Source organism: Cavia porcellus, unplaced genomic scaffold, assembly GCF_034190915.1.
Source record: "Cavia porcellus strain 051 isolate PalLab524CR breed Dunkin Hartley unplaced genomic scaffold, mCavPor4.1 scaffold_1, whole genome shotgun sequence".
In the NCBI taxonomy this organism is placed as follows: domain Eukaryota; kingdom Metazoa; phylum Chordata; class Mammalia; order Rodentia; family Caviidae; genus Cavia; species Cavia porcellus.
Window position 1 is genome coordinate 169,314,630 of NW_026947484.1, and position 26,658 is coordinate 169,341,287.

The 26,658-nt window shown below is 36.0% G+C and overlaps 1 non-coding gene across 1 annotated transcript; it reads right to left on the bottom strand.

The window, feature by feature from the left end:
* Positions 1-13,074: 13,074 nt before the first annotated feature.
* Positions 13,075-13,209, bottom strand: LOC111754353 (small nucleolar RNA SNORA21). Its single transcript, XR_002789053.1, has one exon. It is a non-coding gene; the product is annotated as a small nucleolar RNA SNORA21 (small nucleolar RNA).
* Between the last annotated feature and the right edge of the window lie 13,449 nt (positions 13,210-26,658).

Genomic DNA, 26,658 nt, shown 5'->3' on the forward strand with positions numbered 1-26,658 from the left:
GTAAAAAGTAATAAGAACTGTAGGAGTAATAAGATCCAAATGTGTAATTGCTATTGTAAAACAGAAAAGGAAGCTCTAAAGGATATAACTGAATGTATGTTTAAGTGTGTAACATAGATAATCATATTAGTAAATTTTTGTTCAATCATTGAACAGTACAGTTTGCACTCTCATTGTTTGATTGTCCACTTTCTATGCTTTAATTTAATGACTTGAACAACTATTTCGAAGGTGATAATATGTAGTTTATCAACTAGTGATTTCTAAGTGTTAATTTTTTTGAAATTTGATATTATTTCTATACGTTTTTATGTTTTGAATTTTTGCATTAAATAAAAAAACATAATATAAAAGTTTCTAAAATCCCATTTATGATGAACTTGAATTGTGTAAGTGGGCATTGCTATTCTAATTAATACCTTTTCAAAAAACTCTGCTTGAGTTGCCATAATAGAGGAGGAGAGTACCAAACAGCAATTTCGGTTCTATTTCTTTGCCATTGGTTTCCTAATGTAAAAGAATATAGTCTTTACCATGACATCATCCACTAATATACTAATATTAGTGAAAAAACAAATATATGATTGGACAGTGTTATGGGTTAAGAACTGGAGGTCAACTTAACGCCAGCTGGATTACATTAGCATGGTGCCGAGCGTAGATGCTCCACCTGAAGAAAGTTGCCAGCATAAATAGAGACATGGAGAAGGAGAAGCTGTTGCGTTGAGGCATTAAGGCATTGTGGGCTCTCCTATAAGTTGCTGTTTGAGCCATTGGTTCTCCTGGAGAAGCTCTGGTCCTCACACTGAGAATTGCTTTCTGGCTTTGGAGAGGAAAATGTGTGCTGCTTGATCTCCAGGATGAACAAGTCACTCTGGCTTCCTGGTATGTACTCCACTGTGCTTGTCATCAGAGGAGTTTTGGGGCCTTCCTGTCATTGAGGATGGCTTCAGGACAGCCCCAGTCTTGTTGTGAGTGTGACTTCTTGGCTCCAGCATAGAAACCTCAACCTACCATCACAGCTCCTTCACCCAGCTGGCATACAATTTCTGGCTTCTGCAGCTGACCTTTGGGCCTTCTCAACAAAGTTCCATAAAAGAGACTGGCATGAGTCCTTCTTGTGGGCAGCAGACCTCCAGCTGGACTCATGCGAGGCATTGTCATGAGCTCTGGGTTTTCATCTGGACGTATGTGGGACATTGCTGTGGGATTCAGGCCCTTGACTGAATATTCTATGGTAGTATGGATAGATTTCTTGCATTTTCTTGTGTTAACTCTGGGTGACCATCATAAAACTATATTCTAAACTCCATGTCCTGAGTCTAACTTTTCTCTGTGTAACCCCTAACTACAACAGGCCGCATACTCCTCTAGTCTCAGCATTCCAGAAACTGAGGCAGAAGGATCTCCTGCATTTGAAGCCAGTTTCCATAATGAGAGGTGTTTAAGACCATCCTGGATGATATAGAGTGACTTATCTAAAAAAGTAGAATCTTAGTACTAATTTTACTGGTCTTCATCTAAATTTACAACATTATTTCTCAAAGTGTGAGATAATTCACTTGACAAAGTACACTTCCAAAAAGCCTTGCTTTGATTTTAACCACTGCCATCATTACTGTCATCATAATCAAGCCACTATTACAGTTATCTCTTTGGATATTTATAGCATCTGATGATGCCTATACAAATGTTTATTTAACTGTTTGTGAAGTTTATTTTTTAATGGAATCAACATGTTAGCAGCTATTGCTTTACGTATCATATCTGAAGTGTAGGAATTTGAGTAAAAGTATGAATAAATGAAATTTGATCATTTGGTCTCAGTGAAAAATCATGAACTGAATATGAATATACACACATTTTCTGTTGCCATGTCATAGCTGTTTGTGGAACAGTTATCACACATTAATTTCTAGGTAGAAGTGCATTTGATTCTTTATCAGAGTTTTGTGCATTGTTTAAGTGTATGTGTGTGTGTGTGTGTGTGTGTCTGTGTGTTACTAGGAATTGAACCTAATTCCCACCGTTTTAATTTATATAACTATTGTTCTTTCTGAGAAAGAGGATCAATGACTCAAACTTGTCAAATCTGTTGCTTTAGCCTCTCCAGTAGCTGGGATTATGGTTATGTGACACCACACCTGGCTTGTATTTGTGTGTCTGCATGCATGCATGTGTGTGTGCGCGCGTTCAATAATATCATTCTACTCATCATGGTAAATGATAAATGTATATAAATAATTTTTGAAAATGATGTTTATCATCATTTCTTTAGTAAGAAACACTCGAGCAACTGTGAGCATTCACTTTTAAAGAGCTTATTGCTTTGCAACCTATTATTAGAAAACGATTATCAAATGTTTAGATTAATACATACTTAAAATTTAAGCCCTCTGTTGAATGTGGTCAGGTGAACATATGCCTAGGACACCACTTCCTGACCATAGTGGCTGTATAGGTAACCTGTAATTTCTTAGGTTGCCCAGTGACCTGCTGTAAGTTAAGCAGATCTGTGCATCTCTGTGGAGTAAAGGAAAGTGGTTCATAGTGCACCTGGCTAACTGGGCACTGGAAGTATTTCTTCCATGGCAGTATAATTCTGCAGTCTGAGTGCATGGTTTCTAGTCTTGGAAGAAAAGAGTTGTGATATAAAGAAATGAACTAGAAAAGGAAAATAAATTATTGCTGGTCATCTGTGAATCAGCTTCCGTTAAAGTAAGCATTCAGCTCATTGTGCAAGTACCTCACATATTCTCAAATCAGACCATGACAGACACCACACATACAAAATAGATTTCCCCAAACACATCGTGGCTTACTTTAATGCAATGACTGGTGATAACTGTGTGCTCTAAATAAAAAAGAGGGCTCATCACAAATTCTAACCCTAAGGAAAATCCATGGAGATAAGCTTGACTGTCTAGTGCAAACTCAGAGGTACAGATTCTTTAGCCATAGTGTAGTGGATATTGAGGAGTACAGAAGAGAAAAGCAGCACTGTGTAAAGGAGTCTACGGAATACACAGTTCATGTCTTAATCAGTTCTGACACAGTGACAAAAATATCATGAAGCACGGAGCTGCTTTGTTGTTTTTATAAACAACAAAAACATATTTCTCACAGTTCTGCCGGTTGGGAAGCCCATGATCAGGAGCCAGCAGACTCAGCTTTCCAGGAGCAGCACAGTGCATCAACAGTAACCGCTTGCCCTACCTTCACACGGCCAAAGGAACATGACTGTTCTCCGGAGTCTCTGTCCCAAGACAGTGCTCCCAGTCATGAAGTCTCTGCTCATAATACTTTGTCACCTCCTGAAGGTGGCACTTCTTAATCGTACCTATTGGAGACTGGCTTTCAATCTAGGAATTTCTGGGGGACATGATACTGATTACATATTACCCCCTGCGGATGTCCATCGTTAAAAGACAACGAGTGTCTAATTAGAGTGACTTCAGGGGAAATAATAAGGATGATTAAAGTAATAATGAAAATGCACTCACAGACCATTATGTTGGAAAAAAAAAAAAGTACCTGGATCTTACCGTTTTCTATCTACCACTACTTCTCTTTAGTATTTGCTTGAAACTTATGACTCACTTTGGACAATATGTCATTGATATGTGTCTCTTTCAGAGACTTTCAAAGTACTCGCATATAGGAGCTTGCTTTTCTGCTGTAGAGAGCCCGGTGAGCGCTGTGATAATCCATGTGTTACCCTACCAGAGGATGATCCCAGTGGGGTCACCCTAGCCTTATAACCTCAGCAACAACAAGCCATGACATAGCACAGGAATGCGGCTTAAGGGTAAATGTTTCTTGCTTAAAAATATTTAATATAGGGACTGGTTTGTCACAGTAATTAGTGATAAATAAACATATGCTAGTTGTAAAAACGGAAGACAGAAAAAATATGAGTAAAGGCAAATGTAATAAGCTCCTTCTCATCTTCACCATCGTTTTCTGCTTCTCAGACCCAAACTGAGTCCGATTTAAATGTTTATTTGCTTTTCTCTTTTAAATACATATAGTTAAAAATACATACAGAACTCTTTTCATCCACAGAACATTGCTACACAAGTTATTTTCAAATTTGTTTTCTTTTTCTTTTTTGAATACATCAGCAAAAGGTATAAGTTAGGATGGATTGGTACTAAATAATTCTATAATTTTTCAGTTATACATACACAGATAAATATTATTTTATGTAAGTAGAATGGTATAAAGACAGTTTTATAATGTTTATTCCTCATCCCCTCTCATAAGACCATGTGCTTAACAGCCTGGCAGGTTCTTTCCAACCTTTATGACTGCTAAAGCATCACACACCTATATGCATGTACTAGTATCTATCTGTGTGCCTGTCCGTATGCAAAGCTAGATGGGGATTTTTGCGCAGTATTGTTTCCAGAATGAGGCCTTATTTTATACATTCTTATTCTCATTAAGCAGATTTTCTACTTCTTAGTTGTCTAATCGATAATACTTTGTGGGCTACTCCTTGTCGGGTAATACAGTTCTAATTCTTAATTTGTAATAGTTGTGAAGCAGCCCCTGAGTGTAAATGTACTAGTGTTTATTTCATAGATTCAACTCTTTGTCACTTTGTTATTACTTACTTTATGCCACTATCGATGATCTGCAACAAACATCTACATCCATAGAACCTATGGTTTGAGTCTATTTTTGTGATACAGATCCTTAGTAAAAAAATGATGTCAAATTTAAGTATTTTTCTATTTTAATTGCTGTTACGGTACCCTTTTAATGTCAGACAGTCATTTTGATGTCTACCCTCATTGGAAAGATCTATTGACATTTGTTGCACGTGAAGTGTTATCTCATTGTTACATTAACTTTTATTACTGCAACTTCCAGCAAGTTTGTGCATCTTTTTCATGAGCATTTTAACCATTTGCATTGATTTTATGAGAAACACCTGTATAATTGCTATTTATCTCTTACTGGATATTTTCTTTTTCAATTTAAGCAAACTAATTCTATTGAATAAATTTTAGCCATCTGTCATTTATGCTATCCTTTTTTTCCCAATCAATTGTCTCTCTTCAAATTTAATTATAGTAACTGGTAACTGAATTAATTAACATGAAGAAGAGTTTCACTAAAATTAGGAAATGCATATATAGGCTTCATTCCACTGTAAGATGAACTTCTTTTAACTTTTAATTACGTAAAGTTAGGTTTTTTTTTTTTTTTGTTTTTTGTTTTTTGTACTGTTGATCAAACTCATGGACCTTGTGCTTGTCAGGCAGGTGCTTATGCCACTGAGCTAAATCCCCAGCCCAAAATTAGAATTTTTTGATGTGAGCTAAGTATCTAACTTGTTTTTTCTGCTGTATGGACAACAGTTGTGATAGCACTGTTTGTTAAATAGGCTTTTTAAAAAATAAAGTAAAATATTGCATCTATTCTATTTGAATCCTGATAACATATGTTTTTTCTGGTCTACTGAACCACTAATTCCTGACTTACGACCTTCCCATATTGATTTATTAACACTGACTCTATAGTATTTTCTCCCGCCAGATGAAGAGCCACTCTGAAATTAGTCTTTTTCAGATGGTTGAAAATTTATTAAAAAATGAGTAACACAAGAAAAACAATAAATTTTTTACCCACAACATATTAAGAAAAAAATCATGTTTTGAAGTCTTTATTTTTATTTGTTTATTTTAAAGAGAAAAACAATAAAAAAAATGATAAAAGTTTTAAAACAAAACAGTAGGAGATTAACAATGATTAATATATTCTTTGCGCTCTATTATATTTGAACTTCCATTCCTCTCTTAGCACAAGAAAGTATTTAAAATTTTTGTTAATTTGCTACTTGTTTTTGTAGTTTCAGTAAAACTGCTAAACTCGTGGGTACAAATATCATATATTTTATGTAAAAAAGTTAATCTATATTCCCAACTAGAAGGGCTCACCACCATGTTCACCAATGATGAGTAAGAGTTATTTGTGTTCTGTTTTCTTGCTAATATTTAGTACTATTAGTTGTTTCAGATTTTCTAGTCTTGTGATGGTGGAAAAGCAGTGAGTTTTATTAATACCTTATTCTAATATTTTCAAATGTTATAATCCAGCCACATTTCCTTAGCATGGAATGTTCAGCCATATCTTCTGCGTATTTGCTCCCTCCTTTAATTTGAAGTTGACTTTTTCTTACTGATTGTGGAATATAAAAACTTTGTTGTTCTTTTAGCTGCAAATATATCTCTCATTTTGTGGCTTGTCCTTTCAATCTCATCATAAGGTCTTACAATAAATAAATGTTAAGGAACTTTGTAATACTGAATATATCATTTATCTTATATCTTTATAGTTAGGGGTTTTTTTGTATTTCATTTAGGAAACCCTTTCCTTTCTTTGGAGACTTAAATATATTATCCAATTCTTTAGAAAAGTTTAAGTGATTCGGCTAACATATATTTATTTAAATGACTACAAAGTAATTTTAGTTTATGGTGTGGAATTAGCATCTTTTCAGTTTTCCTTGATTGAAAAAGATGACATTAACAACTATATTATTTTCACTAGACTGTTTTGCCACTTTTGTAATTTGTAACTTTCAACATAGGAATTAAATTGCAAGGGCAGTTTCAGTCCAAATATCATTGAATTTGATAATCAAGTACTTTTGCTATTTCTATTGAGACAATTTCTTCTATTTGGCTATTTAATATAATTTAATAAAATTATAGGTTTTCTAAAATTAATCATCCTTGAGCAACCTCACATCAATCATGACAAATGAATTAAAATTCTTTTTTTTTTTTTAAAGGAGGCTTTCCAGGATTTTTCTCAGAAGTTTTTCATGCTCTTGAGTGGTCTGTTAATTTTTCTCCTTATTGCATGATTTCAGTCATTAGATCTCCTGTTCCTGAAAATGAACTAAAAAAAGAGTTAGGTAGTGACTCCCTCTTTACTTTATTCCATGAAAACTACTTTGTAAGATTGTAATTATTGGTTTATTAGATATCATAGAATTTATCTGGAAAATCAATTAACCCTGTAGTTTATTTTATGGAAAAATGTTAAAATCTTTCAATCTCAGTAAATTTTTAAGAAGCATTAAAACTTTCTACCTATTATCGAGTCAGTCTTAGTAAATTGTGTTTAGTGGACTATGTCCACAATTTCAAAATAAAATAAAACAGAAGTCAATAAATTTACTGTTGAGGTTATAAATGATGGTCAACAAATAGATTAGCTTTGGGGTAAAATGACCAATTTATAATGTTGTTTTCTTAATTTGGGGAGTTCATGCTCTCTATTGAGACATATTGACAATTGATTAGATATTTAGCTAGTAGGATGTGAAGATTAATAGATGCCTTAGTGGATTATTTACATGAAATTCCTGAACTCCAATGTTTTTCCTTCCTGAGAAATATAGTAACTTTCACCAGTAAATACTAGAAAATGAATTTACACTCTTATTTTTAATTTTTCTTAGTATATGTTTGTACTACAAAATGATTACTTTCTTGTAGGAAGTTGGCACATGGACATAACACATTTTAAATTTTCATCTCCTTTACCTTCCTTTCTCTTCCCTCCCTCCATTTATTAACTTGCTTTATTTTTATAGAAAATCTATGCTTCCAATAATTTATATTTTATTTTGCTCTTTAATTTATTTATATCTTGGCTGTCTCATTTAAGAGAAATCAGCTTGTATGTCTTACTTATTTCACTGAACATTGTGGTGCATCCATTTAGTTCATGTGATTTAAAACTTTTAATCACTGGGAAGACAACTGAGCATTAGTATTCTTGGCCTTTCTTATATTTTTCAGATGCTTTTCATTAATTAGAGCCTGAAATTCAGGCTCCACCAATGCCAGTTTTCAAGACTCCCTGGAGTGGGTACCTTGGTGGCTTTGCTAATGCTGTGAACTCTGTCACTGGAGAAATATATCTTAGAACTTACTCGCTTGGGTATCTTTGACTTGGAAAGTACATCAAGCTCATCTTCCTAGTAGTATCTCTATGCAGTGGTACAGCTCAAGGGGGACAAGAGATGTGGCAAGGGGAAGGAAAAGGAAAGAAAAATGAATTCAAAGGTAAACAAGAAAAAGAATTAAGTGAATAAAATGAAAATAGAGCTTTTGTAAGTTGGGGGAGAAGGAGAGCAATGGGATTAAAACCAGAATTAGTAAATGTGCAAATTCCCCATGATGAATATGTTCACTGTGTAGTAAAAATATACTACTTTTTTTTTTTTCAAAACAGTGTCTTTTTGTTTAGGTTTGAATTTTTAACCTCGGTTCGACCCTTTCAAGTCACGCAACCAAGGATAATCCTCCTCCCTCTATGCATCTGATTTTCTCTCTGTGTGTAGGACGAAGAAAGAAAATCACAGTTCTTCTCAACCAAGACTTTCTAGGATGCCACAAGTTTATAAGGGCCACAGCTTGGATTAGCATTTCAATTTATTTTTGTCTAAGATTAAGATAGGACCTCTATGAGTCAGCAAAGAGGAGTCGTGCAGTTCTTAATATATCTGAGGATATTCATGGTTTTCTTTTGTGGTGGACACAGAATATAGAAAATTAAGATAAGAAACTTCAACCTCAAGTACACTTTCGGAGGTACTTCCTGCCCCAGACTGAGTGGCACATTGTGTCATGAATCTAGGAATAGAATTCTGATGAAGCACACATATGGTGATGAAAAAGTTTTCTCCTCATTTTCCAGATGATAAAACCAAGGCTATGAAAACCCAGGAACTCTAAAACTCACAAAACAACTAGTGCATAACACTCCTGAGTGTAAAATGAATTTGTAAGCTCCACAGTCCTTTTGTTCTATCACCTTGCATTGCTTTTGTTCTTGAATTTTGGTGTTTCTTCTGTCCATGCAGAATACTAGGTAAGGATGGGGAACTATACATCACATCTTGTCCTCAGTGTTCTCCAAAACCAAAGATGATAAAAAGAAATGTTTTCCAAATATGTTACAACTTTTGTAGTAATTAAATTCTTGAACAAATGATCAAAATCATGGGAAAGTTTAAGTGTATAATAACTCAGTTCATTCCTTTGGATATGTGTCTTTGGATCACAGTTCTAACATGATGCAAAGATACATTATGGCTTGGCAAATAATAATTAATCAGTAATATTAACTGTTACAAATGCTACCTATATCTGTCCATGGGAGTATTTTTTTTAATTGACTGATGCTTATTTTACAACTGCGTATTAGCATGATACTGAGAACTTGACTCATCTAAGAACGTTGGCTATTTCCTGGCAAAGGTTAAGTAGCCCATAAATCTTTCCTTTATCCTTGTCTCTTCCTTTCTTAATGCATTTACTTATTGCATCATTCAATAAATAGTAATCTCATGCCTACCTACTGTGTGTAGGACTCTCAGATGATAACCTGGGGATGTGATGAAGGGAGAGGAGGAAGCTGCCTTCCTCTTACAGGAGATGGGAATCTTTCCACAAAGCAAGGTCTCTTAGTGTAGGGGTAGGTGAGAGAGCTACACACTAGTTTGGTTCTTGGCAAGAGCAAGCCTTCAGGGGATTCCCAGCTAAGCTTCTCTTTTCACTTTATTGGAGCTCTATGCTGCAGCTATAAACCTTCCAAATGAGTTGAGATCATTAGAGAAGCTCCACTGAACATTGGTGAAAAAAATATAACAATTAAAACCAGAAGCCTAGGAATGGGGAAGCTCTAGGAGAGGTGCAAGAGAAGAGAAGGAAATAGGGATGGATCTTAATACTTAATAACAAACACAAATAATGGTAGAGAGTTGGGAACTAATTAAAAGTTTCTAAAAAGGAGAGATTGAAAGAGATGGTAAAAAGAAATTAGCCTTAATATTTAGCCTGCCTGGAATCAGAAGTTTCAAAGCCTGGGGAGACTTTAAAAGAAAAGAAATAGGCCATGTAAGTTCCATCAGGAGTCTTGTATGACTTTGGCATGCCTGTTCATTCTCTGAGCCTGATCTTTCACCTTCAAAATGGTGCCTAGATTTCTGTCTCCTGGGATTTAGTAAATTATTAAATGTGATTCACTCACTACATGCTCTCAGTGATTTACTCTTTCCTCTAAGGAGAAGCAATTCTTAAGAATTTTTATAAATAATTGGTAAGTCATTTGCAACTTGGCACTTTCTGCCAAAAAGTGATTTCTCTATTGATATTTTGATTAAGTACAGAAAGTAATAGTATTTGGGATTAAAATGGTATTCATAATCCTCCCCATTGTCAATAGATAGGAATTTTTGAATGATTTCCATTAGATATTCATCCCTTTGCTGTATTCCTTCATCTTTCTCTGATAATATCAAGTCATTACTTTTCAGTAATAATGCACACATTGAGTGGCAAGTGCTATTTTGAGAAGACAATTCTAATGAAGAAAAAACAAACAACTGACAAACTGGAAATTTGAAACAATTGATCTATTGAAGTCCATGGTTAGGGAGGAATTGACAACTGGATTTACCTGAAACATGCAGACTTGTTTTAAATCATCACAAAGAGACAAAAACAAGACACTTGACTGGTTCTCAGGTGCCCAGGGCCTTAGGCTTGTGAATCACTTAATCCACATGAAATCAAAATGGGAAATAGCATACAGATAAAGAAATTAAAAAGCAGAAAATAATAATCTTTCCCAGTATCAAAATGAGAATTAAGAGGCAGAGATGAGAATTGATGCCAGAGTGCCATTCTTCCTGCTGTACTGACTTTTCTGTTGTCTGGGTCTCCAGGCCTCAAGGACACTACAGAATCCATTGTCTCACATGGCCCTGGAATGGAATCCAAAGCATAACACTGGCAGCATCTTCTGATTTTCTGGTTTGTATATTGAAGTGACTTCTTTTATTGTCAATTCACACTTAGTATCTTTCCATCTTCCATCTCATTTTCAACTCCTAATAATGTAGCAGATGGTGTCTCTCATAAGAGAGGTGTTTGGAGGTAAGTGTTTCCAGTTTGTGAGTCAAGAATCATCTGACGGGGCTGAGGATTTAGCTGAGTGGCATGAGCGCCTTCCTTGCAAGTGTGCGGTCATAAAAAAAAAAAAAAAAAAAAAAAAAAAGAATCATCTGACCACTCTTTAAAAGTGAAGAGCCTGAAGCCCCAGCCTCAGAGATGCTGATTCACTAGATAAGAGAAAGGCCCTCCATCTGGAGTTATTTTTTTTAAATCAGCACAATCCTTACCCCAATTCTTACAGTTAATTCAGGGGCCAGTCATGGTACACAGACCAGCCTGGGGGAGTCTGTGGAGGAAGCCCCACATTAAGTCCAGGTCTTGTGAATCAATAATTCTGTGAACTTAATACAATTCTTCAAACCATTTCTTTCATCACCTATTAAAAATGGGAAGTATAGCTGCCTCAAAGTGTAGCCTTGAGATTAAAATGAAGCAATTTATTAACTCCTTGCCTGGAGTCAGTTATTTGTAGTCACAGGGTTTGAGAAGCAAAGAGATTTAGTAACTCCATGTAAAAATGCTAGAATCAGACTTCCTGAATTCCAACTCCTGGCGAAATATTTGCTAACACTTTCATTTTGCATGAATTCTTAAACTTTTTCCCCCTTACTTTCTCATGTGTAAAATGGGAATATTATGGTGCAAAATGAGAATGTCATGCTGTATTACTTTTTGGATCATTGTGAATATTAAATGCAACAATACAAAGAATTTAAAACTTTGTCACTAACTTTTGCAACTGATATATAATAAACAGTAGCTTTCTGAGGTTAGGAAGCCTTTCAAATTGTCTGTGGCCCACAGCCAATGCTGTGAGTTAAGTAATTACTGGCAAGCACAGCTTGAAAAGAGAAACCAATTAGGAGCTTTCAAAGTAGGGGTCGGTGGCCTATAGAAACAGTGGTTCCAGGCAATGTCCGGTGTTCCTAAAATCAAGCCTATGCCTATCCCTGGTAAGTATCCTCTAACTTCTCTTCTGAATCCTCACCCTACTCCAAGGAAAATTTAATCTATACGCTTCCCATTCAACCACTTATTCTTAAAACATCCAAATATGTTTGGGTCAAATTCTGGAATGGCCAAAGAGAAATATGAAAAAAATCATAATGTATTTATTAAAAAGCTCTTTTCTCTCAAACACTGCATGTTGGTAAACAAACAGATCAATTAAAATGAAGTGACAGACATTGTAATCCTCATTTCTTCCTAGCACAACAAAGTCCACATGAGCATTTCAGACAATTTCACCTTCTTTTTTTTTTTTAGTCTATGAATGTTTTTGGCTCTTACTGTACAGAAAAATTAAAAAAAAATTCTTATACTTGGTTTTATGCATATTTATACAGGAAGATAAGCTAATATCACAGAAATTCTGGTATTCTTAGGCAGACAATAGAATATTAGAAATTTTGAATACTGGATCTAATTTTGCTGTTTCACTAAGAGATTTTTTTTATATGATAATGGCAGAAAAGAGGAATGTTTTGATCGAAGGACACGTGCACTTACTTGTTCACGTAAATGTCCTGTCTATTTTGAGTTGATCTTAAGTCGGGTTAGTAAATACCTCTCCAGTTCCAGCCAGAAGGTGGTGAGGAAATGGAGATTGGCAGATGTTATACAGAAATGGGAGCAAAAGGAAACCAATTTTGGTGTAGTTTTTCATTAGTTATTTTAGCAAAAGGAAAAAGTTTGAAAAAAGTACTTTTTATGCATAAAACTTCAGTAGGCTATGGCTTGCCTTAATAGCCAGAATAAAAGCCCAAAGCTACACAAGGAAAAATTCATGCAATAAATTATTACTCTGTTGGATCAGAAAAAAATCTGTGGAAATAATTTGTAAATTAAAATCAAATGTTAAAGGATATAAAATTTTCAAGACCAGATATAATGTTTGTTCTGTGTTTCGTGTCTAGTGACTTTAACAAAATGGGCACACAAATCTCCTTGTTTGGAGGCTGGGGAGTGTGAGGTCATGAGTTTGATCCCTGGTACCACAAAAATAAATAAATAAATAAATAAATAAATAAATAAATAAATAAAAAATTCAAGGCTGAAGACAAATGTCTTTGTTTCTTTTGTTTTTATTTCTTGTCATCCCACCAATTTCAGGAAAACAATACTCCATGCTACCACTTCACCCAAGGGTGGTGTTTGCATTCTGCCCTTCTTGAAGGCTCAATGTGTCATTAAAAAGAGACCCAGTGAGTGCTTTTAAAGGGAAGGGGGCAAATTTCAAGCTTCACTTAATTCCCTCCAACTATAGGAATATCACTAACTACAGAGCCATCACTCATTTAGAAAAGTAGGATTACTCACATGGAGTAAAAGTTCGCTTCCTGCTGATAGTTTTCCTAATTCGGGGCTTTGCAGAAAACAGATTAAATAAACTTTTCCTACAACACTAAGTATATGTAAGAGAAATAATAATATATCCATTGATTCTGTCCTCCTAATTATGAACTAACCATGTTGAGGTTGCAGCTGATGTAATATATTCTAACCTTGCTGTCCCAGAAACTCTGGCTTCGTCAGGAACCCGCGCACACAGTGTCACATGGTGAAGTGGTGAGCACAGGGAGGGACGGCTCAAGCCTGGAAAGGATATTAGACAAGCGCTCATCATGACCTAGGGGAGGAGGCATCAACACAATTTCCAAAATTACGCTGTCTCTTTAGACTAAATCCTAATTTCTCCTATTTTCTACTAACTCCCTCGCATTTCTGTGATCATATTCTAATCAGACTCCTCTTCTTAAAAATCGGAAGTCAAACAGTGGTTCTTATTGAATGGGAGCCATTTGTCAGCTGCTTCTTTTAACTTTCTGGGTTTCTATTTATGAACATCAGTTGTAACAGACATTCCTATCCACTGGTCATCTTACATTTTTTATTTTTTAAATTTTGTTTTTATCTTAGCACCATGTAAAATCCTCACATCTGACTTGGGCACAGATACATACATCACATGCACAAAGATACGCGCTTTTATACAGATTTTTGTAATTATATCTTTTGGCAAGTGGTTATAGCTTCTGTTTGCAGGGGACTCTGTTTTACTACATTTCCCAAATTTACATGAAAATCACTTCTCTGGACTATTGAAGTCACTTTGAATTCTGATTTTCAGTTTGACATCGTCCCCCCACCATATCATCTACATATTTGATAATAATGAGTTCTTAGTCTTTATCCTAGACACTGATAGGAATATTGAATAGGGAAGGACAAAGGACATAACCCATAGGCTGTCACCAGCCCCTGACCTAAGTGTTACTGCTGGTCTACTAATTAAGACTCCTGGGAAGCTATCTTTCAATCAGTTGCAAAACCAACCCATTATACCTCCGTCAGTGCACATTGCTCACTTTTGTCAATAAAGACATCAGGGAAGACACTGTGAAATGACCCACTGACAGCCAGATATGCTCTATGGCTTCCCTGTTCCTGATCTGCCATCCTGACTGTAAGTACCCTAGAGTTAAATGAGGTTGGTCTGGCTTGATGTACTCTTCAAGAGCTAGTGCCGTGACCACAGTGAGAGTGGCACTCTTTCTCTATAATTAGAAATCCAGGACTTTAAAGCTGTAAAGGATTGTAGAGATTATTTCCCCTAGCCTCATCATTCCCCAAGTGAACCTCAAGCTTGAAATAACTTTGCCCATGGTTACATCTAGTCAGAGCTTGAAATGTAGTTATAACTTATATTCCCTTTCACACTTAGGAGAAGTGGAATTGACTTAAGAAAAGCATTTCTTAAAGTAAATTCTATGGAATATCACTTCCATATTGGAAAAATAAAGTCCTCACATTTCAATGGATTTGAGAAACTTCGTGCATTGCCATGTTCAAAATTCACAGTGTGTTCAGGCATTAAATAAACATTTAACAATTGGCCTCTATGTAAGAGACAAATGCCACATAAGGAGACGTGGTGATGAATAAGAAAGATTTTAGGAAATCTCTTTTTTGTTTTCTTCGAGGAAGATAAATATTAAAAATCTAATTACCCAAATAGAACTGTGAATATGAGTTGTTTGGAAGGATGTTTGTAGGGTGTTCTAGGAGTATAAAAAATACTATATGAGAGAGTGATAGTTAAGTATGTAAGCATGCTCAGATAAGTAATATGTTATCTTATTTGACAAATAAAGACAGTTAATTTTTAACTATAACCTAGAGAAGATCACATAACACTTAAAAGAGAGTTTTTTTAAAGCAATGTTAAGATGAAAATAAAATATAAAAAAAAATCTTTGATGCATTTTGCACTGGTGTGTAGACTAAACACATTAGCATTTTGAAAACATGGCACTGGCCGCTTTAGGAGATTGTGTAAGCAGGAGTGAGAGTACAAGGACAAGAATATGTTAAGGAATTTTGGCAGAGATGTGAGGAGAGAATAAGTCTTTACGGCTATTGACCTATGTTAAAAAGGAAACAAAAACACTCTTTATGATTGTGTCTCCCAAGTTCCAGGTTTACTTGACCCAGGAAATGTTATTTCATGAAATTATGATCAGCAATAAATTCTGCTTTGGACTTTATCAGGCTAAAGTCACACTCTAGGTCCTCCCAAGTGACAATACAGCTTGTCCTTTACTTTCTTTCTGATCTAGAGAGCTTTATTTATTTGTTTCATTTTCCTAGTAGGTGATTCATTTGTGTATGAGGGTCACCCTGGTGCTGGCTGATTTACTTTCCTTCAAATTGCCACATGTCAGGCTTAAAAAATAGAAGCTCACATGGTCTCCCCAATATACAACCATGTTTACTTGTGATCGTTTTATTTTTCACCGCCTTCGACTCATCCTCAAATCACAATATCATCTGTTTTCAGAATAGAATTCTAATTGCTCATTAATATTTAGGAAAACTAACTCCTACAGAAAAATTATCTTTCAGACTAATTAGCCAGTAATCAATTACAGATTTAAATATATTTCCATAGGCTGATATAATCTTATTTTCAAGTCTAGAATAAAAGATAAAAGACCTAGAAGGAGGCACCAAGTGATCAAAAGTAAAATAATAGATTTCAAAATGCATGATATGATTCCCAACTATCAGCTCTCTTTCTCTTCAGTGTATGGCAGGGTTTCTTCCACTTTACTGTGCACAGGGGTCCCCTGGAGATTTGTCTGATAAATACCCAGATTGAGTAGGTATCATGGGGTCTTTAAATTCTGCACTTTTAGGAGGGTTTCAGATAATGCTCTAGACAAGGGAAACTTTGTGAGTTGTGTACCATCTCTGTTGCATTTCAGAAAATAAATGTGGTCAGGAACTTCAATTGTAACTGTTTTAAATAATTCCACTATGAGTCATTCCTCATTTAATAATTCAAGGGGAGCTGTGTGCTAATCAGGTAATGCTAGCACCTCAATAATTTCACCAAAGAAGCAAAATATTCCATCTCTTCACATGTTCTTCATGGCAGCAGCTTCACCCTAAGGCTATTTTTCATCACAGTATGGGTAGAGGACTATCAATGTCCTATTCAAATGTGACAACTTCCAGAGGAAAATATTTCCTTTCTGCAGGTTTTAAGAAGTGAGAAAGAAGAAAGAAAGAAAGAAAGAAAGAAAGAAAGAAAGAAAGAAAGAAAGAAAGAAAGAAAGAAATTAACCTCTACCAATGTCTCCCAGCAACTTTGTTTTGGCCGAGTCAGATGTCATTGTGTGTTATCTCCTGGTATACACCACCAGTGTCTCACATTTACACTGGGCCCATCCCTGGATGACTTGGGATTGTTTAGAGCAATCCTCTACATTTTTTCCCCGTTCTATTTCAGGAAATAATTGATAAGCCCGATGGTTACCTCTCAATTTTGTTAGCCCTTGCAAAGTCCATGCTAGAAATACCAGAAGGCTGAATTCTTAAGAAGGGACTACTAGTAGCTGAGGAATGAAGGCTAAAATTTTTTTGTCTTCATTTCTTGTGGGTTTCCATCACTAAAACTCTTGTTAAACAGGTAAAAAATATGATTGATTCACAGAGAAGGGCTTTCTTTTCTTCCTCGTGTCAGACTGTGACTCCATCTCAGTGATTCCTAGGTCCTGTCTCATAAATTATTTGCACATATATTTTGCTCTTGCATTATATTTATGGCAGAATGAGTTAAATTATTATAAAGAGGCCAGGCAGAGAATGTGAATCACCACCCAAAAGGCTGAGATGAGCAACTCAAAAAAATATTAACCACAGACTGGCATCAGCAGTGTCACCCAGGAATCCCTGAGAAATTCAAACTACAGGGACCAACTCAGGCCTATGGGGTCAGAATTTCTGGGCCTACCCCAAGCAACATATGCTTTCAAAAGCTCTCCAGATGATTTTTGATGCATATTAGGTTTCAAAATCACTGGTTTTGATGAATCAGAAAGAATGCCTGGTTCTGTGGGAAGAATCTTCTTTTTATCATCTGACCATGAAAAGAATGAATATGTGGGTGAATAAAGCATGGTTCCGCTAAGGAAAACGATGTACAGTGAGGTGGGGCAATAAATACTTCCTTCTCATCATTTCTGCTAACCTGTTTTTCACATTTGAAGTAACTTGCTCAAACCCTCTAGAAATGGGAATTGTAAACTTTGGCTTATCAGAACTAGCACAGCGTCCCTTCGTCAGACTCCGTCACCCTGTGGTCACTGAGATACAGTAGGTGGGGTGGAGGGAGAAAGCCACTGAGCACAAGCTTTTCCCTGCCAGAAGATGCAGGTTGGTGTTTGTTCAATAGCAATAAATCCAATGCAAATGCAGACAGATAAAGTGTCCTGGCGTTTATATCCAACACGAAATGCATGAGAATAATAAGGGAGAGGGTAATAGTGTGACATGAGGCTTTTATTAATGTTAGACTAACTCTGTAGGGGAAATGGTTTGTTTTATTGCTTTAATACCATGGTTTTTCCTTTCCTCCACCTGGCATAGAACCGGGGTTGCCAGTAATTTTCAGTCAATGAGAAATTAGCTTACGAGTGCCTCAGATGAATGTAGAAGGGCTCTCTGAGCCATGGTTACATCCAAAAAATACAAGATGTGGTTTCTTCTAAAGCTTATGATCTACTCTGGAAAACTTCATAAAGAGATAAATTTAGATTTAGTAGTTGAGATGTTTCAGAAACTATATCAAATGATATTATAGTATGTTTTTTTAAGTATGCAAGCTAATAAGCAAAAGCTCACATGAGAGTGCAGAGTAAATGTGATACTAAATTGTATCCAATATGGATTCTAAGAAGAAAAAAGATCATCAGAAATTATAGCCCCACTGTGAGCTTGTCATCTTACTTTCCTCTTTCTGCTTTTGATTCTTGATCTGTAAAATGACAGTCTTAAACCAGTTACACACATTCCAAAATTCCAAAATTTTCTTGTGTGGAAAAATCCTTCTTTAGATTAAGCATTGTGCAACACTGAATAACAACAGTCAAAACTAAATGATGAGATGGAAAGATTTTAAGAATAACTTCAGTGAAATGAAGCAAGTTTATTAATGAAAGTTATCTCAAAACTTTAAAGAGCTTTGCCTTTTCTTTGTTTTGTTTTGTTTCTCTCTCTCTCTCTCTCTCTCTCTCTCTCTCTCTCTCTCTGTGTGTGTGTGTGTGTGTGTGCATATGTGAATCTACAAGAAAAATACCTTTCTCATAGCATTTCAAAAATTTTTTACTATAAAGTAGTGCAAGATGGCACTGAGTAGCAAAGCTTAGGATCATGTCCTGGAACCACATGGAAAAAATCTTATCACATCAGAAAACATTTTCAGTCTCATAATTCTTCATTGTGGCAGCTCTGGTCAGCTTGGTTGGCCAATCTTAAAAGGATGACTCAGGTTCAATTTGGTAGCCAACAAGGACATTTCTAATGGAGATAACAGCACAAAGAAGATCTTTGGGATAATGTTTCTCTTTCCCCAAACTATAGATAACACTACAACTTGCATTTATCCAGAAAACACATGATTTATTTTCAAAAATATTCACTAATATACCCCCAACAACTTGAAGATTGCAAGTTGAGTTGCATTTTTTGTACGTTTAAACAAGAAAACTGAAACACATAATGGTAGCATTTGACTTTCTCAACTCTCACCTCCTAGTCTCCTGCCTTTGATCCTTTTGATACTTTGCATTTCAAAAGTGCTGCTTTCTTTCCAAAGCTTCCTGAATGTTATCTGAAGTCACACCTGCCTGGGTCATGCAGGACCCTATCACTTTAGCATACACTGGGAGTAAAGAGATCTTAAAGACAACAAAGTCATTCACATGGAAAATTGGACAACTCTTCAGCATATGCCACCTGGGTCTGGCCCTAGTAAAAACTCTTGCCAACACCAGGACCCTGCCTAGTGTCAGTAACTAGATGACCCCAGTACTGAACGTGTTCATTATTTGCACCTTTAAAGAATTCTCTCAGAAATCAAAGTTCTATCTTGTATGAAAGGGATTTTCAAGGAAGATGTGTAATGGGATAAATTGGAATGTTTAGACTGGATGTCAGCTGGCTGAGTTCAGGTCCAGGCTCTCTCACTTCTTTTTGGGTGACACTAGGTAACTGGAGGCTCTTTGTTCAGTCTCTTTATTTCCTTGTACTGGAGACAAGAAGAGCTTTCTGAATCTCCTCTCAGCTCTCACATACACTTATTTTTATTGTGAATTGACCAAGTCAAACATAGCAATCAATGAGGTGACTAATGTCAAATCAGATAACCCTCATGGCCATCATTTGAACCAGGGCTCTCAAAACTCTCTCTCTCTTCCCAGTCTCCTTCTCTTTCCAGAAAAGATGAAAGTGTCATTTCTGAGAGAAGCACTGACCTTTGCCTTGAACTTGGCAGTCTCTTTCCCATTACCATTTCCAGCTGGGTCTTTACTCCCAGCCCTGCCCCGCCCCAGGCAAGACCAGACTTTTCTTAAAGAGTATATGCTACTAGCAATGATATTTGAAAATAAAATATAATTGATTTCATAGCTCCTTGAACCTCTTCTATCAAGAATTTATTTTATTTTTTTTCTTTTTTTACTCTTTTGTTTTAGATTTAAAAGTGATTTGAGCAATGACAGGGAGAAAATCCAATGTAGAAATGTTCTTCATCTTCTTTTTTTATGGCTTTAGATTTGTTCCTGAAGGGAGATAGGCAGAGAAAGAGAGAGACATAGACAGAGAGACAGAGAGAGACAAAGAGAGAATATTTTAGTGGGTGAGTATTTGTGTCAATGTCTGTTAATATGTAGTCACATTTATATTTGCCCTTGTTAATATGAATTTTTGAATCTGGCTGCCTTGAATAAGCACTTTACAAGCATCTATGTCCAAGTGTTTTTGTGTAACTATATGTACCTCAAATGCATTTTAATGTATTTTCTTTATATCTAAATGTATATTTTCTGTATATCTGAATGCATGTTTTCTGTATGTCTGAATCTGCATGCAAGATGCAAGGTTATAAGCATTCACATTAACATATGAGTGTTTTGCATACACAGATGTGCATGGTTCAGTCTTTCCATAGATGGGAACAAAGGGTGTTTTTGTGCCTACGTTCTTGTGCAGGAGCATATTTATCCACCTAAAAAGATGTACACTTGTGCTTGGAACTAAGTGCCTGTGTAGTCAGATTGGTATTCCAAGTCAACAGCACAGAGACCAAAGAAAGAATAAACAAAACCCAACTTTTCTTGGATGCCCTGGACAGTTTCTGCCAACTGTAACAGTCATTATGAACCACGGAGTGCTCTCTTCTGCCAGCACAGTATTAGCTGTCACATCCTTGGACAGAATAAAGTCACCTAACTGGACTGTATTCTAATTATCTGGCATAAAAAGAAGGTGTGGCAGATGCCACAGATGGACCGCTCTCTCTACAACTGCACAAGGAGACACACAGCTGGCTCCTAAGAAGCCACCCTGGAGCCTTTTCTTGAGTGACACCTGGGCTGAACTTAACATGGTGCTGATTGAAATGTTGGTGTGTTCAGAAGCTGAGGTGCCAGACAGGCCCGGCACCTACTTTTCTATCCTTTGCCTACCTAGATTTGTGTGAGCGGCAGATCTGAGCTTCCTGTCAGTCATCCTGTCTAATTGCAGCTGGAAGCACCGTTGAAGTGGTCAGTTATGACAGTGATGGTTAATAAGAGAGAAACTGAGTTTATGTTCAAATAGGCCTTTGGCTTCTATCAGCAGGTAAGAGCTCCCTCCTGGAGGCCTTAGCCATTACCCAGGAAAACAAATGTGGACACTTCTATTTGCTGAAGGAAGAGTAAGATGTCAGCTTCATTGTAGTCTAGAGATAGAGGCAGGTTTCATGGTAGAGAGGATAGGAAAAGGGAGATGGAATAAATAAAAGCATACAAGTCAGGTGCTATAGAGATGTTTGCACCTATGTTCACTATTTTAATAATGGCTACAGGTCTTTCTCTAAGTCTTTTATGAAAATTTCAGGACAAATTTTCATTCAGTATCAAAATAATGACAAAGTAGGATATGGACTCATTCTGGTATAACAGGAACAACCCTAGCTTCAGTTCTTGCAGAAAATTCAGTGCAGTGGGTAGAATATGTTGGGGTATAATTTGCAATCACCAAAGTTACAGTTCAAGATAAATACAAAGGGGTTGCGGATTTAGCTCAGCAGCATAAGCACCTGCCTTGCAAGGAGGCAGTCGTGAGTTCGATCCCTGGTACCAATAAAAAGAGAAAACTTAAAAAAAAAAAAAAAAAAAAAAAAAAGGACGAAGATAAATACAAAACTGCTTGAAAGGAGCAAGTTTCTCTTTCCTGCCTTTAAAACCCCTGTTCCACTGCCATTGAGTCCTTTCATCTGGAGATACTCAGTTGTTACAGAGTCAAGATATTAAAAAGCAACTTCATTCATCTTTTCCCCAATCTTCTCTGGCTTACTATATGTGAATATGTGAATTCTTTCTCATTGCAAAGCCATGAGTCAGTTTCAGTTTGTTACCATCAACCCATCTTTTACCAGTCAACAGTTCCTCTGGCCTCACCTCTTAAATATCATTGAAACCTGTGTCGGGTGGCTGATTATGCCCTGACAAGAATCTCTGGTCAGACCTTGTAATGATAAGCTAAAGAGTATCCTTGACTCTGCTTCATTCACATTATTCTCCACGTAAAAGTCAAAGTGACAATTTTAAACTATAAATCTGGTCATATTTTTGCCTTTCTTTAAAAGGTTTCATCCATTTTCTATTATGATTAGGAAAATGTACAAATCCGTGAACATGGCCTTTAGGACCTTCTTGATCAGGTCTATATTTACATTCATCATTCACAGTCTGATCCTCACTCTGTTCCTCATCAGTGATCTTCATGCCTTACAGTAGCCCCTCTGCTTACTTCCTCTCTCAGTGCTTCATTGCTAGCTCTCCATGCAAAACAAGCTTTTCCATTCTGTTCATCTGAGAAACTCTTACACCTCTGTTTGGTTTAAATCCATTTCTTCTGTGAGGACTTTCTGTGGTCCAAGCCATCACCTCACATGATCATCATCGTATCAAATTCTACTGCACTTGTATAAAATTTGTTCCATCATATTAGAATCAGTTTATCATATGTTCCACCATATTGGACTCAGTTTACTAAATGACTGTCATCCTTACACAAAATTCATGTTAGTTTGGGGCTCTGAGCAGGTATAGAATAATTCACCTGTGTAACTCTATACCCAGCATAATGTAACAGATAGGTAACAGTGTATTAATTAGCACAGTAAGTGCTTCATAAATATTTGCAGAGTAAATAAATGCATTAATATCAATGATTATTTATTTAGATATGTGATTGTATGTGAGAAATATCACACATATAATATTGAATTTGAGAGAAGGTATTTGTTTCCTTCATCATTGTATTACTTCTCTCCCTGTACAATGTCTGTTAGAGCATGGTCATTCTATCAATGCTAGTGAACTTTAAAAAATAAACTATTATTAGATTTATGTGAATATAACTGTTTCTAACACTTTTCCATAGATTATATTTATAGCCTCAAAGAAAAGTAAATATTCACTCCTACAAGATTTGGATATGTAACTCAAGGCTTTATACTATAAGGGAGAAATCTTATTTTAAGTGCTGTGTTATACCTCAAAATCCAAGCAAACTCTCTTTACTAGAGTGTGGCTATGTTCATTTCAATATACAAATAAAGTTTTAAGTTACCAGCTCTGTAAATCTAGTGAGAAATATAGTGCAGATCTGGTTTTGAGCTTTCAGCTACATGGCCTTAAACTAGAGTCATTAAATAGGTTTATTCTACTTTGAGAGTCAATGAAACCCCAACAGCTCACTCTGAAACATTTGCCAGAGGTATGTATTGGGGTTCATGGTATGGAAAATATCATGCAGTTTGGGGAATTCCTATCTAAAACTGTGTACTTGGCAGGTTCCCTGTTCCCTAATCCAGGTAATAACCCCAACAGAAATAATTGTCTGCTAATATCACACAGCATTTAAGTGAACTTTTTGCTCTTCTACTGATGCCCAATAACTCTTTTATCCTGTAGCTTCTCTTCTCTTTCTCTTCCTGCTGGCTGTAATTGCCCACACTATCTCATGTCCTCCCATACCCTCATGCGAGAATGCTGCACAGCATTTGAGTTCTCTTGTATTATTTCTTTATCCTCACATACCCTCACTACTGAATACCATCTGCAAATTTAATTAGGCAGAAATTTGTTGCTTTTGCCTAATCATTAGTGAAGTTGAATGACTTGATGAACAGGGAAAAGCTGAAACTTTATTATAAGTTGTGCACAGAATAGAGAATTTCAGTTTTTAAAGTTTATTTTGAAATTCTCCAGCTTTCCAGGAAATAGAATCTAGGTGATGGACGTCCAAACCAATCAGCAATCAAAGACAGAAATAGAATGGGACATAATGAAAATTAAAAATACTGACTTAACAGAAGAAAACCAAACTGCTTAGCTTGAAGAACAGAGTTGTACATAGCACAATTCATTTTAGAATACTATGTTCCTCTCTAAACACTAGGCAAGCAGTTTTCAAAACTGGTTTGTCATTTTTGTGGCATCTGCTTGTGTAGAATTTTCATTCTCAGGGAGCCTTTCTTGAATAATTTGGATTTCTAAATTTATTGCTCCAGTCTAAAAAATTAGTTCTCTTTCACTGATTTCAGTATTTAGTTCTCTTTCACTAATTTCCTCTATGAATGAGTAAGGAAATAAACTTGGTCCTCTATCCAGATGTGATGTCATAGGAAATTTTTTCTGACCTGTGGGAATCCATCCAGTACACAACATTAGAGAGAAGCATACTCTTCCCTGTTTTTCAGATACTGCTCACTTGGTTGGAAACTGAAAAGATGACCATGCAACACAATAGCTGGTGTGAGGTGCTTCTTCATGGAACTCAGTTGACTTTTCAGTGCTCAGAGGGAAGAGCATTCACTGAGAAACCAGTGGGTCTTTGCATTCAGCTATATCTCTGCTTCTACAAGTGGATACCTGTGAATTATGTGATTGTCACACCAATAAAACATGCAGTGACACAAGCTGTGACAACACTATTGGGATGTTGGAACAAGTCTGTGACATTGCAATGAGTGACTTTTGTTTCAAGTTGGCTCTGTAAACGCTCTAGTTTTTGTCAATAACTCACCAGTCTGAGCCAATTCCTTTCCTACATTAAATAATACTATTACATATTTCATCCAACTGAACGAAGTAGAAGTATAAAAAGTGCAATTTATTAAATTTTGTACACAAAGAACTTTCCACAATACACATATGTCAGTTGAATTCAGTATTTGTGGAATAAAATAGGTTCAATGTGAAGCTGATTTGGAAAATGCATAAAATATTATATGCATTTAAATTATGCATAATCATCATTATTACAATTATTACTGTTTACTTCTAACTTGGAGAACTCAGAAACACCTAGAAAAATTTAAATTCAGCATTTTTTCTAAACTTTCTTGTTTTATTAATTATGTTGTTTTAAATGTTATTCTAGTTTGGGTTGGATCAAAGTGAATCTTTATTTCTACTTAAACATATGAAAAAACTGAGCTGTGACTGTGGTTAAAATGTTCAGAATTTTTATTCTGAAGTGCAGTTGATTTTGCTGACCATGACCCACTAGAAACATTCTGGAGCTCAGAGGGAATCAGATGGGTTTTATTAACAGAGGTAAATTAGTATATTGGGAAATAATGTTAAAATTCATGTTAGAGGATAGAAAGTGCATTTATCTTCCCACCAACAAAAAATGTTTTACTCAGGGTAGTAGGAATAATTATAAAGAGAAGAATTCCCAAGATTACTGTTCTGTAATCTATACACCCTGAATGAATCCTTCCCTCCCCACATATGGATGAGACCCATCATGATAAAGAAAAGAGGGACTTTATATGGATGGATCTGAACTAATCAGTTGAGATCTTTAAAAACTAGAAATTAGAAAGCCAAACCTGCATAAATGCAGTCTTTATCAACCAAAAGTAGTGAATCATCATCTGAGAACCTTCTCATAGCTTTGATCTCTTGTGTGTTTTCCCATTATTCATCTGAACAAATGCTGTAGACTTCACATACAATTGTCACTTTCATTGGTTCAGGTTCATTTTTATTTTCATTGTGATGAGGCTGATATTTTTAGAGAAAGCTGCTCTGGTACCTTTTCTGGGAAGTCATGCTTGAGTCTTCTCCACATGGTACTTGGGGTTCTCCAGAGTCTAGTTCCAGCCGCTGCCTCTCCTTTCTCAACATGACCTCTGTATTTCTGTCACAATCAACCTTCCATGGACATGATTGTGAGTATTTTGAAGTGAAAGTACTGTTTGGAAACAGGATCTTTTATATACAAGTTAACATGAGGCCGCTGGGTTAGAGTCACATCTGGTAGAGCTGGAATCATTGCACAAACTATGACAATTTGGCATAGACAATCAGAGAAGAATGTCAAAAGATATCCAAAAGGAGAAGATGACCAGGTGAATAGAAAGACCAGATGGAAACTGTGCTTCCACAAGAAAGAACACTTGGGACTATAGGAATCTGGAGAAGGAAAGAAAGTATCTTCTATCTGACAATTTGGGGAGAGGGTGGTTTTTCTACTTGTTTACTTTGGACTTTTATTTATATAATACCTGTCATTTTAAGCCACTAGTCTGTGACGCTCTTTAAGGTAACTTTAGGAAACTAATGCAGTGGATTTGCCAATTCAATGGCTAATGGCATGGTACAGGCTCTTCCTTTGGTACAAAATAGAAATTCCCATAACTATGCTTCAGGAAAAAGCAAGAGATATCTCCTAGGAAGTTCGAACATTGAGTTTGTTCTCACTTTGTGACTTTTTTCACCATAAATTTTCTAATTTCCATTCTAGAACTTCTTACACTGAGTTGCTAGATAGAACTTTCTTGGTAGTGTTTTCTACTTGATGGAAACTTATAAAGGGCAAAAATTCTCTAGTTCTTCAGCATATGATATGGTTTCTATATGTACATCCCCCAAGGATTGTGTATTAAGTGCTTACTCTTCAGCAACTGTGCTGGGAGTTGATGAAAGCTTTAGAAGATGATAAGGTCATACATGGGGCATCATTCTAAAGTGATTAGTTCCTGCTCGTGGAAGTGGGGTAGGTCTTGAGAAACTGAATCAATTGCCAAAAAAGCTAGTTGCTATAA